The following is a 10,090-nucleotide window of genomic DNA, read 5'->3' on the forward strand; positions in this document are numbered from 1 at the left end:
TCCGAGTTTCCTCTGAATATTCCAAGCCAATGTTTCACATTTGGACATTTAGGGTGGGGTGTGGGTTCTGCGCAATTACATTTTTGAAAAATTGGAATCTGCCGCCACCGTAAGATAGCTTACCAGCGGGCCGTGCAAATTTAAAATATGTTATATCGACTTACACCTGCATGAAATCGATATAAAAAAAATTATTTTCCAAAATTGGCAAGTATTATAATCGTTATGTCTTTAATCCGTTGATAGCCTAGACGAAACTCGGCACAGATGAAACCCGACCCTGTACTCGCCATTTGCGTTAATAGTTACATGATTTCGCAACTCTCAAACAACGACATCGAAGTCCAATAGTCAAGTAATATCATGAACGAACTCCTTTTTAATATCGTTGTACAAAATTTCAATTATATTAAATGAAAGTCTGACACTTTTTGTAAAAAAAACAGAAATAACATAATTCTCAATGTATTTATTTCAAGAATAATTATAAGAAACTTGGCCAGTCTGATTCATCAAGCAGAGCAGTCTGGTTCCCTGATTCGTATGCTCCCTGAAGAAGAGAGCACATGTCAACGTGTTAGTCACGTGATACAACACAACTCCAGAAGTTGGTCTCGGGCTAGATGCAGAGAACTTTGTGTTCTTTCGTTTTTATATTTTTATTACAACCAGTATACGACTTTTATTTAATATTTTTTCTACAATATTTGAAAATGGCGGTTGTGAGATTCTGTGTGCTCGTGCAACTAGCAATCGAAATCACTAGTACCAGCTCAAATTTCATCAACGCATTAGTTTTATCGTCTTTCAGCAGATTAAAGTCATAACGATTTTAATACTCGCCATTTCTGAGAAAATAAATAATTCTCATATCGATTTCATGCAGGTATAACTCGATTTAACAACGTATAAGTTTGCCAGCCCATCCGCTAAGCGGTTATGCTTTAACGCCACCATGTTGGCCTCTTGTGATGCTAGACTGGTTTTCATACCTTTCTTATATTAAAAAAAGACAAGGATATCGAACTGTGTGAAACAAAAAGCCTACTAGACGAATATAATCTACTGAGCATTTGGATTGTCGATACAAGTATATTTATGGGATGCACCCAAAATGATCCATACTTCAACCTCTTAATATTCTGGTTAGAACTCGACAAATTTAACTCACGATTAGTTCTTACGACTCAATTACATCCATGTTGTAGAAATGTAATACTTATACGAGTTTATATTGTGATTGATGCAGAGCCCCCCACAAGTGGATTAAAAACAACAACGACGAGGAATAAATCGTGCCCTTACAGGGAAATGTGTGAAACGTAGTACATATTTTTCTTTATCTCTCGTGCAACAGGCGGATATATCGCTGCTTCACTGTGAAAATTACCAGGGGCTTCATGGGCGAAGTATCCTGGCGAGAAACATTTTCCTGGATATATTATGGTCCTGAAACCCGACTTGACGAGAAAAATCAACCAAGACCTGGAGAGTATCCAACAATTGCGATTGATTGATCAAGCGTGCCATGTTCATGATGTCGCATATTAAAATCCAGATTTGCAGCAACGACATATTGCAGACGTGAAGTTAATTCACTTTCTAAAGTGTGAAGAAGAAAAAATCTCAGAGAATCGCTAAATTTTTTGATAAGATCTGCGATGAAAGGTAAACTATTGTTAGGGACTGATAATTAATCGCCGGTAGTTATTATATAGAGTCGCGTTGTTATAACCCGAGAGGATACTTGAGGGGTAGATCAGCGATTAGTAAACTTGCTAATGCAGCAGGTGCCGCACGTTCTGTTGCTGCAGATTGGTTAGCACGACTGGTAATATGGCAAATTTATATACAACCACCGAAAAAATAATGTACACACATTTTGATGTCGGCACTCCCAATGAAGTTCATCAGGAAGATATATTGTTTTTATCACACGATACTATTAAAACTGGTAGACGTCAATTGCGCACATACAAATATGCGTTAAGGGCGTTCACGTTGCAAGTAGATATAAAGAAGCAGAACCACTGCCAACAAAAACAGCAACTGAAGTTGCATCTGCGTTTGAACAAATTTATCAACGTGGCGGACTGCGATGGCCACAGTTGCTACAGGTTGATCCTGACAAAGAATTTCTTGGTGCAGTAACATATTTGATGAAACAACATAACATCAAAACCAGACGAGGGCATACCGCAATTTATCGCGATCAGGCAATCATTGAGCGATTTAATCGAACACTTGCTGAACGATTGTTTGAATATCAGTATGCGAAGGAAATATTCACGGACTTTAAGACCCTTAACAAAGTTCAGAAAGACAAAAAATCTCATGAATGGGTTACAAGATAACCAAGTGTGATAGCTGTGTTCAATAATGAAATTACTCGTGTAATTTCTATGAAACCAATCAATGCAATCACAAAAAAACCACATGCCATTTAAGCGACATGACTCTTTCTCAAAACAACCAGTACTAGGTAATGTGACTGGCAGATATTTATATGAGCCAGGGGAATTGAAGGTGGTTAAAAAAAAAAGAGCGACTGACCAAGTCAGAAGTGTTACCACACATAAAATTTCCAACGTGGTAGACCTGCAATCTAAAGATATGATTCATCTGCTCCTTAACGTGGATTTGTATGTGAACAATTACAAGTAATTCCTGAAGTTACACAATTACCACCGCCTTCACTTTTGTGAAGGATGATTTGCTAGAAGGCTTACAGCGCCACTACATCGACGACACTCAAGACAGGTCAGCATGACATTTTCGCGTGTGGCCAAGACCACTATTAATTCTATCCACAGTAAACTGTCGTATGTCGCTAGGGGAATACTGCCACAACATTACTGTGTTGCGGCTCGCACAGTGATTATTTTGTGATTGTTTCAGTGTCATGATAAATTCAACATTTATATTGAATTTGAAATTATTTTTTTGTCACACCGCTGATAATTAGCAGATTTTTTATTCGAGTATTATCAACAATATCGCATTATCCTGAATAACTTCAGGAATAACATTCTGCGTGGCTGGGACATTCTCCTAACTTTTGACACTACCAGACAAACCAAGTTTAACCAATCAATACAATCGACGACAATCCAAATATTTGTATCGCTGTCACTCCTTTCGAGGAATCAATCGTTATTGCATATCTTAGAGTCGAGTACGATAAACTGGTGCTAGCACCAGGTGTTAAGGCTTTCTCAAGAACATCAATCGGAACCAAAACAATATCATTTAATACATGTTTTTGTTTAATCAAGACCCCAGGAATTTCAATATCAATATTGTGTTTACGTGTATCTGCCGGGCGATAACATAATGACACAGGTCAATCTGAACATTTGTCTTTATGTAACAGAAATAATTGCTGTTGAAGTGTATCACAAACTATCTTTCTACTTGTAACCATCAAATCAGGTGGTCTCCACATATTCCAAAAATCATTCACAGGATTTTCTGGAATTACTTCATGCATTATTTCACATTGCATTTTATCTGTTTGTAGTCTGATTATCTTTTTAAAATCTTTCATCAGTGAATCAAGTGCCATCATAATAATCTATGAACATTTTCAGCCATGCATGCGCAGATGATCCAACAAAAGGTGGTGGTTGACCATGATACCTACACATGATAACACCAGTATTTCGAGTCAATAACCAATCAAGAAACATTTTTAATACGTCCATGGATACCATGCATATTTCATCTTAGATAATGATATGAGGAATATATTTCTCACCCATTCATTTAGAAGTCCACGCATCTCCTTTTCATCTAAAGAAGCTGTGATAAGTACGAGATTTAACTTCAAGTTCTTTAATTTCTCTGGTGAGTCTATGTGTGTGCGTCAAAACAACCAGTCAAAATTCTGAAATAATTCACTTGCATGTGTTATTTTACCAGAACCACCGCACCCATTAAGATAAACTGTTTTATTTCTGGATATGGGTTCATATATCGATGGTGCTGATGATGGTTGTGACATTAAACTATTTTTATAATATATATCCTTAGATTCAATGTTGGCAGATTCAGAATAACTGAGTATTTTTTCTCTTTTTACTCTCAATTCGCCCCATGATGCATCAGTACCAATCTTTAACAAATCCGCATGTTTTTTTTTTTAATCCATATAAAATGAATATGTGGCAACCCTAACCGCGGTATCAGGATATCTGTTTATCATTGATAATAAATTTATAGAAACATACGTGAGTATCAAAGATCTTAAATGATTAAATTGTGGTGAATCGCCATAAATATAGCTAATAAATGCTCCAAGTTTAGTTCCATCCTATCAGTAAGAATTATTTTGACTTATAAAAGTTCCTCTCTCTGTTGTATCAGCAATTACGAAATCAAGTTCAGCATCGTCGATGATTAATCTTTTGCAATTTCGTTTATGATTACAATAACCTCCTTGTGTAAACTGAACCAATTATTTTTCTGCCAAGATCTTTTGCAAGTTTATTTTCGTATTCTACAGCATCGGGACTGCACTCAAAGATCTCATCGAAATAGATCTCTCAACGACAGGCTGCTAAACTTGTTTATGTGGACGTTACAATATTATTGTTTCACTTACGGTTAATGATGTTAAAATTCCTGCATCAAACATATTGTACCGGTAATAACACTACTGGAGCCCAACTGCTTTCGCTGAAATGATGACCAAACCAAACTGACAATCGGATGAAGGTATTTAGTTGCAAATTCGAAGGATTCAATACATGCAAATTTAGTTATATCGAAATCTGTCTGTCCGCTTGAAATAATACTCAAATTAGCTCAGATTACTACATATATACTGTAAAAAGGTCAGTGGAAACAGCACTGGCCTTAGCAAATGCGGGCCTCGATTTAGATCATTTTGGCACCCGCCCCCTGGATTTACACATGGGGCCCACAGTGAGCATGGCATTTGAAAATAAACTTTTGAACAAGTTTTATTTAATACTGAACTTAACATTTTCTTCCCTCACTTTAAAATTACTTTCTCTCTCTATTTTTTAAACATTGGTAACATGTGGGGCCCCTGTGAATGCGAGCAGGGCTGTAGGAAGTAATCATGGACCCTGGGGTAAGAAAAACACCCATGCACTCCTAGTTCTTGTTCAAACAAAATTTGTCTTTATTAAATCAAAAAGTGTTGTTCGGCCCAGGCCCCCTTTCTATTAGTATATGGGCCCCCTTACAGGTCAGGGCCCTGGGGATATATCCCCGGTTGCACCCCCCCCCCCCCGGTCGGTCTGGAGCGTTGGAAGCGGCCTAAGGCCGGCCCTGAGTGGAAGGGTATGAGCAAATTTCAAGATTCCATTATCATGCTTTATCAATCTTACATTAAAATAAATGTTCCACCGGACTCAATGTCCTGCCTACAGTACCATGATGTAGTCTGATAGGAACTCGCAAATCGGAGCATGGAGGCCTGCCTCCCCCCGTCGGAAAATAATTCTGTGGGCACCCATGTATGGAGGAGGGTTACCGCCATAATTCGATGTGCGTATTTTCTTTTAGTATATGCTGTATATTTCCTTTATGTATTCTATTTTGCCATTTTCAGTGTGTATAAGAATCATGTTCAAGACGGCATTGTTACATTTGCCAATAGTTCTTTCACAATTTGATAAGCGTGATATTGGAATACTGTCACTTAATATCTTGAAATTTTATGTGCCTATTTTCAATAATACGAAAGTCTACATTCTCTTTGCATTATTCCATTTCAAAGTCTTCTCACTGCATTCTGACAGTTTATTTGATTACATACTAATTGCTAGAATGGTAAAAAAATACATAACATTGTAGAAGATGCAATGAAGCACAGGGAATGTTACAACTAAGATGATAGCATACTACACTCAGGCATAGCTAAAGTTACAACTAAGTTGAGAGCATACTATACCCTAGCACAGCTAATGCTATAACTAAGATGACAGCATACTACACCCTAGCATAGCTAAAGTTAAAACTAAGATGACAGCATACTACACCCTAGCATAGCTAAAGTTAAAACTAAGATGACAGCATACTACACCCTAGCATAGCTAAAGTTAAAACTAAGATGACAACATACTACACCCTAGCATAGCTAAAGTTACAACTAAGATGACAGCATACTACACCCTAGCATAGCTAAAGTTAAAACTAAGATGACAGCATACTACACCCTAGCATAGCTAAAGTTAAAACTAAGATGACAGCATACTACACCCTAGCATAGCTAAAGTTAAAACTAAGATGACAGCATACTACACCTTAGCATAGCTAAAGTTAAAACTAAGATGACAGCATACTACACTCTAGCATAGCTAAAGTTACAACTAAGATGACAGCATACTACACCTTAGCATAGCTAAAGTTACAACTAAGATGACAACATACTACACCCTAGCATAGCTAAAGTTAAAACTAAGATGACAGCATACTACATCCTAGCATAGCCAAACTAAGATGTCACCACAATGCAAGTTGCAATACTGTAATGAATGCCATCTGTTGTTTTAATGGGATGTTACTGTATGACCCATTATGACAACAGCTTGTGCTGTTAGATTAATCACTGAAGATGAAGAACTGTCCGGTGTCCACTATATTGCATATTTCAAACATGGTAGACATAGCCATGGAGCCCTTATTCCACCAACAAGCATTGGTAAACTTGCCATAGACTCGTGTATGTGAGAGCACTTATTTATTATTTATAATTCTAGCACTTGGCATACACTATTTATTTATTTATATGAACATTGCAACATGTTTCATAAACTAATTCAACATTTTATTATAATATAACAGAAATATTTCTGAAATGCTTTTTTTTTCTTTTTCTGAAATGACACAATGCTCTTTTGTGAAGTTATTCACGAATTCAGGGAATCTGATAAATTGTTTTGTTTGAAATGGATTTAGAGTACGTATCAGTACATGAAGTTAAACGGCTGTTTTGCAAAGCCAGCACAAGCTTATAGAAATAAAGCTATTTCAGATCAAACTAGTTTATTCATGATCAGAGATGTTTATTCTGGATTAGATCCTCTTTTTATGGGACCGCTCCACTGATTTAGTGGATACAGCATCCACCCCGGATGAGGGAGGTAATGGGCTCAAACCATGGCCAAGCCATACCAGAGACTTCTAAAAATGGTACTAACAGCTGCCTCACTAGGCGCTCATCATTAAGAGGTTAGTGTTAGGACTGGTCGGCCTGGTGTCAGGATAATGTGACTGGGTGGGACATTATACTATATGTCTGTGGCATGATGCCCGAGGGATAGACATTACAATAAACTGCTACACTGCAGACATCGTAGTGATATGACTGCAAAATCGTTAAAGCTATGTTAAAAATCCAAATCACACTCATGCACAATCCTCTTTTTATGAATCTGACCCAACTATCTCTAACTCACTGAAAACCAAACAATGTGTGATTGACCCATTGGATTTTCCTCAACAAGTAGAAATTGCAAAGATGAAGTTGCAAGTTTCCTGCATTTAAGTTTACCATATTCTTTTCCATGACTGTTTATAGTGATGACTAGCACTGGGGCATCATGCAGCAGACATGTAGCATGATGTTCCACCCAGTCACATTATCTTAGCACCAGTCCAACCAGTCCTAACACTAACCTCTTAATGCTGAACACATAGCAAGGCAGCTGCCAGTACCATTTTTATAACTCTTTGGCATGACCCAACTGGGGTTTGAACCCGCGACCTCCCACATTTGAGGCAGACACTCTGAAGATAGCAAGTATCATAGTACCCAGTTATTGCTAATGGAATCTTGACTGCCAGCGATCTTATGTTGACGTTGTAATGAATAAGACTGAATCATCAACATTTTTTGAAATAAACTTATCTGCAATGTTTGATATTCTTCAGCTGTTGCCACTGATTATTACAAATTGTGATTTTGTTTACACTTTATGTGAAGTCATAGTTTCACCACCACGATGTCATAGTAGATGAGATGTTCATTTAAATCAAAAACAAGAGATCTGTGACTGTAAACAGTGAATGACTATCTTCTCAATAATGATTTTTTGGTGTCTGTAAATTGCCAAGAAAACTATATATATATATATATATATATATATATATACACACACACACAGAGGTGTAAAACTTGGCATGATGTATTTACATTAGTGAAATTGACTTTTGCAATTTACTAGCCCAGCAATTTTAAATGATTCATTACCCCCATGTCTTTCCCACAAAAACTCTGCATTCCGATACACCACTCCCTCGATAACTTGCAATCCCGCTTATAATGCAGTGTCTGGCATGGCTCCTGATATTTCCCCAAAGAAAATATATTTTAATTAGCTTTAAAATATACTGAACGTGAAAAAATTACGATAAGAATTGGTAAATTAATCCTTGTTACATCACTTGTTTTATCATCGAAAATGATGATTAATGCCCGTAAAGATATAATCCATATTGTGAAATTTGCAAGATCTAAATAAGATATCATATATTATGTAAGTTTTTAAAAAATGATAAATAGTTGTCAATACACTGTAAATAAACAGTCTGGTGAAATATTGATCAATGAAAACTTCTGGTAAATGCTAGGTGGCAACAGAGAATGAAATAAACACCAATTAAATGTCTTGCTATGTGAAAGTCACGATCTAATCCTTTAATTCCGTTTCAGTGTAACATTACAATCGCAGCATATTCTGTTCTATGAAAACATGAAAAGAGTCAATCAACCGTCACATCGAAACTTGTGAGTACTTCTGTGAGAACCTAATTACATGCTGGCTTTGTTTTGATCAACAAGTGTTTGTTGCATTAAAAAATCAATTAAAAGAGATCTGTGTTGTTTTATCTCTTTGAATGTTTTTTGTATCAAATCAAGCAAGGGAGGTACAAAGAAAAAATTCAAAGGCATGCAAATCTGAGCTTAAGTTCTTGTGGTCACTACCTTTATCAAAATTAATTTTATTTCACCAATCGAAAATGGTTTCACATTTTTATGTAATTAGCATCATTAAAGTATATATTACCAATCAGTAATGTGTCTTAATCATTTGTAAATGTGACCATGGTGAGTAAAGGAATCAAGTGAAAGGCGTACTCAGTGATTGAAAAGCTGCACATCACAGATAGGGTTCATAATGGTGAAGCGAGAGCCAAAGTTTGCAATAAACTAAAAATTGCTGAGTTGACACTTTGAGGTTGGCTTAATGATGAACAGAAACTTTGGAATTACGATGGGATCAAACAATGGTTCACACAGCAATGTGAACAAGGTGTTCCCATCTCTGGAACAATTCTCAAGGCACCAAGCAGAGAAAATGGCAAAAATTATGGACAATGAATCTCATTTTAGGGTAAACCAAGGATGGCTTTGGAGATTCCAGCGCTGACATGGAATTAAACAAAATTCGTTCTCGGGAGAGATACGTTCAGTGAATCAGGAAGCCGCATGTAATTATCCAAACCAGCTGAGAGAGATAATCATCTGTGAACAATACACATAAGACCAAATCTTGTAGTATTGCCATACGGTGGCTGGAGACCCAAAATGTTGACTAAGTAAAGATCATTCACTTGAGAAATCTGCGGGATTTTGCTTGGAGGCAGATAATTCAAGGAGTAACACAAAAAAAATTCACTAATTTTTTCAAAATGTGATGTTATATTTGTCAAGTCTGTCACAAATAGCAAGTATTAACGTGTTCAAATTTACGTCGTTTAAATTTTTAGACCAATTAAATTCATGTTGGTAATGATTAACCCTTGTGATTTTTTTTACTCATTTTACTTCTACAACAATCAAATCTATGTATCGTTCGTTCGTTCGACAATGCTTCTTGAAAGGAGTGTCGATCTTTTCTATTAAAAAACCCATCTAAGTTGGATCAAACAATAAAGTAGAATGTATCCAATTCAACACACAAATTAGTGACATAGTACACAATGTGTGAAGTGGTACACGTGTTAAGTGAACGGAAACCATGTGGAATAATGTTTTTGATGATCTCCTCAATACACTGTAATTTATCCTGAAATTAATGTTGCTCTATGAGGATAAGAGAAACAAAGTACACCG

This window comes from Sinohyriopsis cumingii, chromosome 5 (genome assembly GCF_028554795.1).
Source record: "Sinohyriopsis cumingii isolate HCF-2022 chromosome 5, ASM2855479v2, whole genome shotgun sequence".
Classification (NCBI taxonomy): domain Eukaryota; kingdom Metazoa; phylum Mollusca; class Bivalvia; order Unionida; family Unionidae; genus Sinohyriopsis; species Sinohyriopsis cumingii.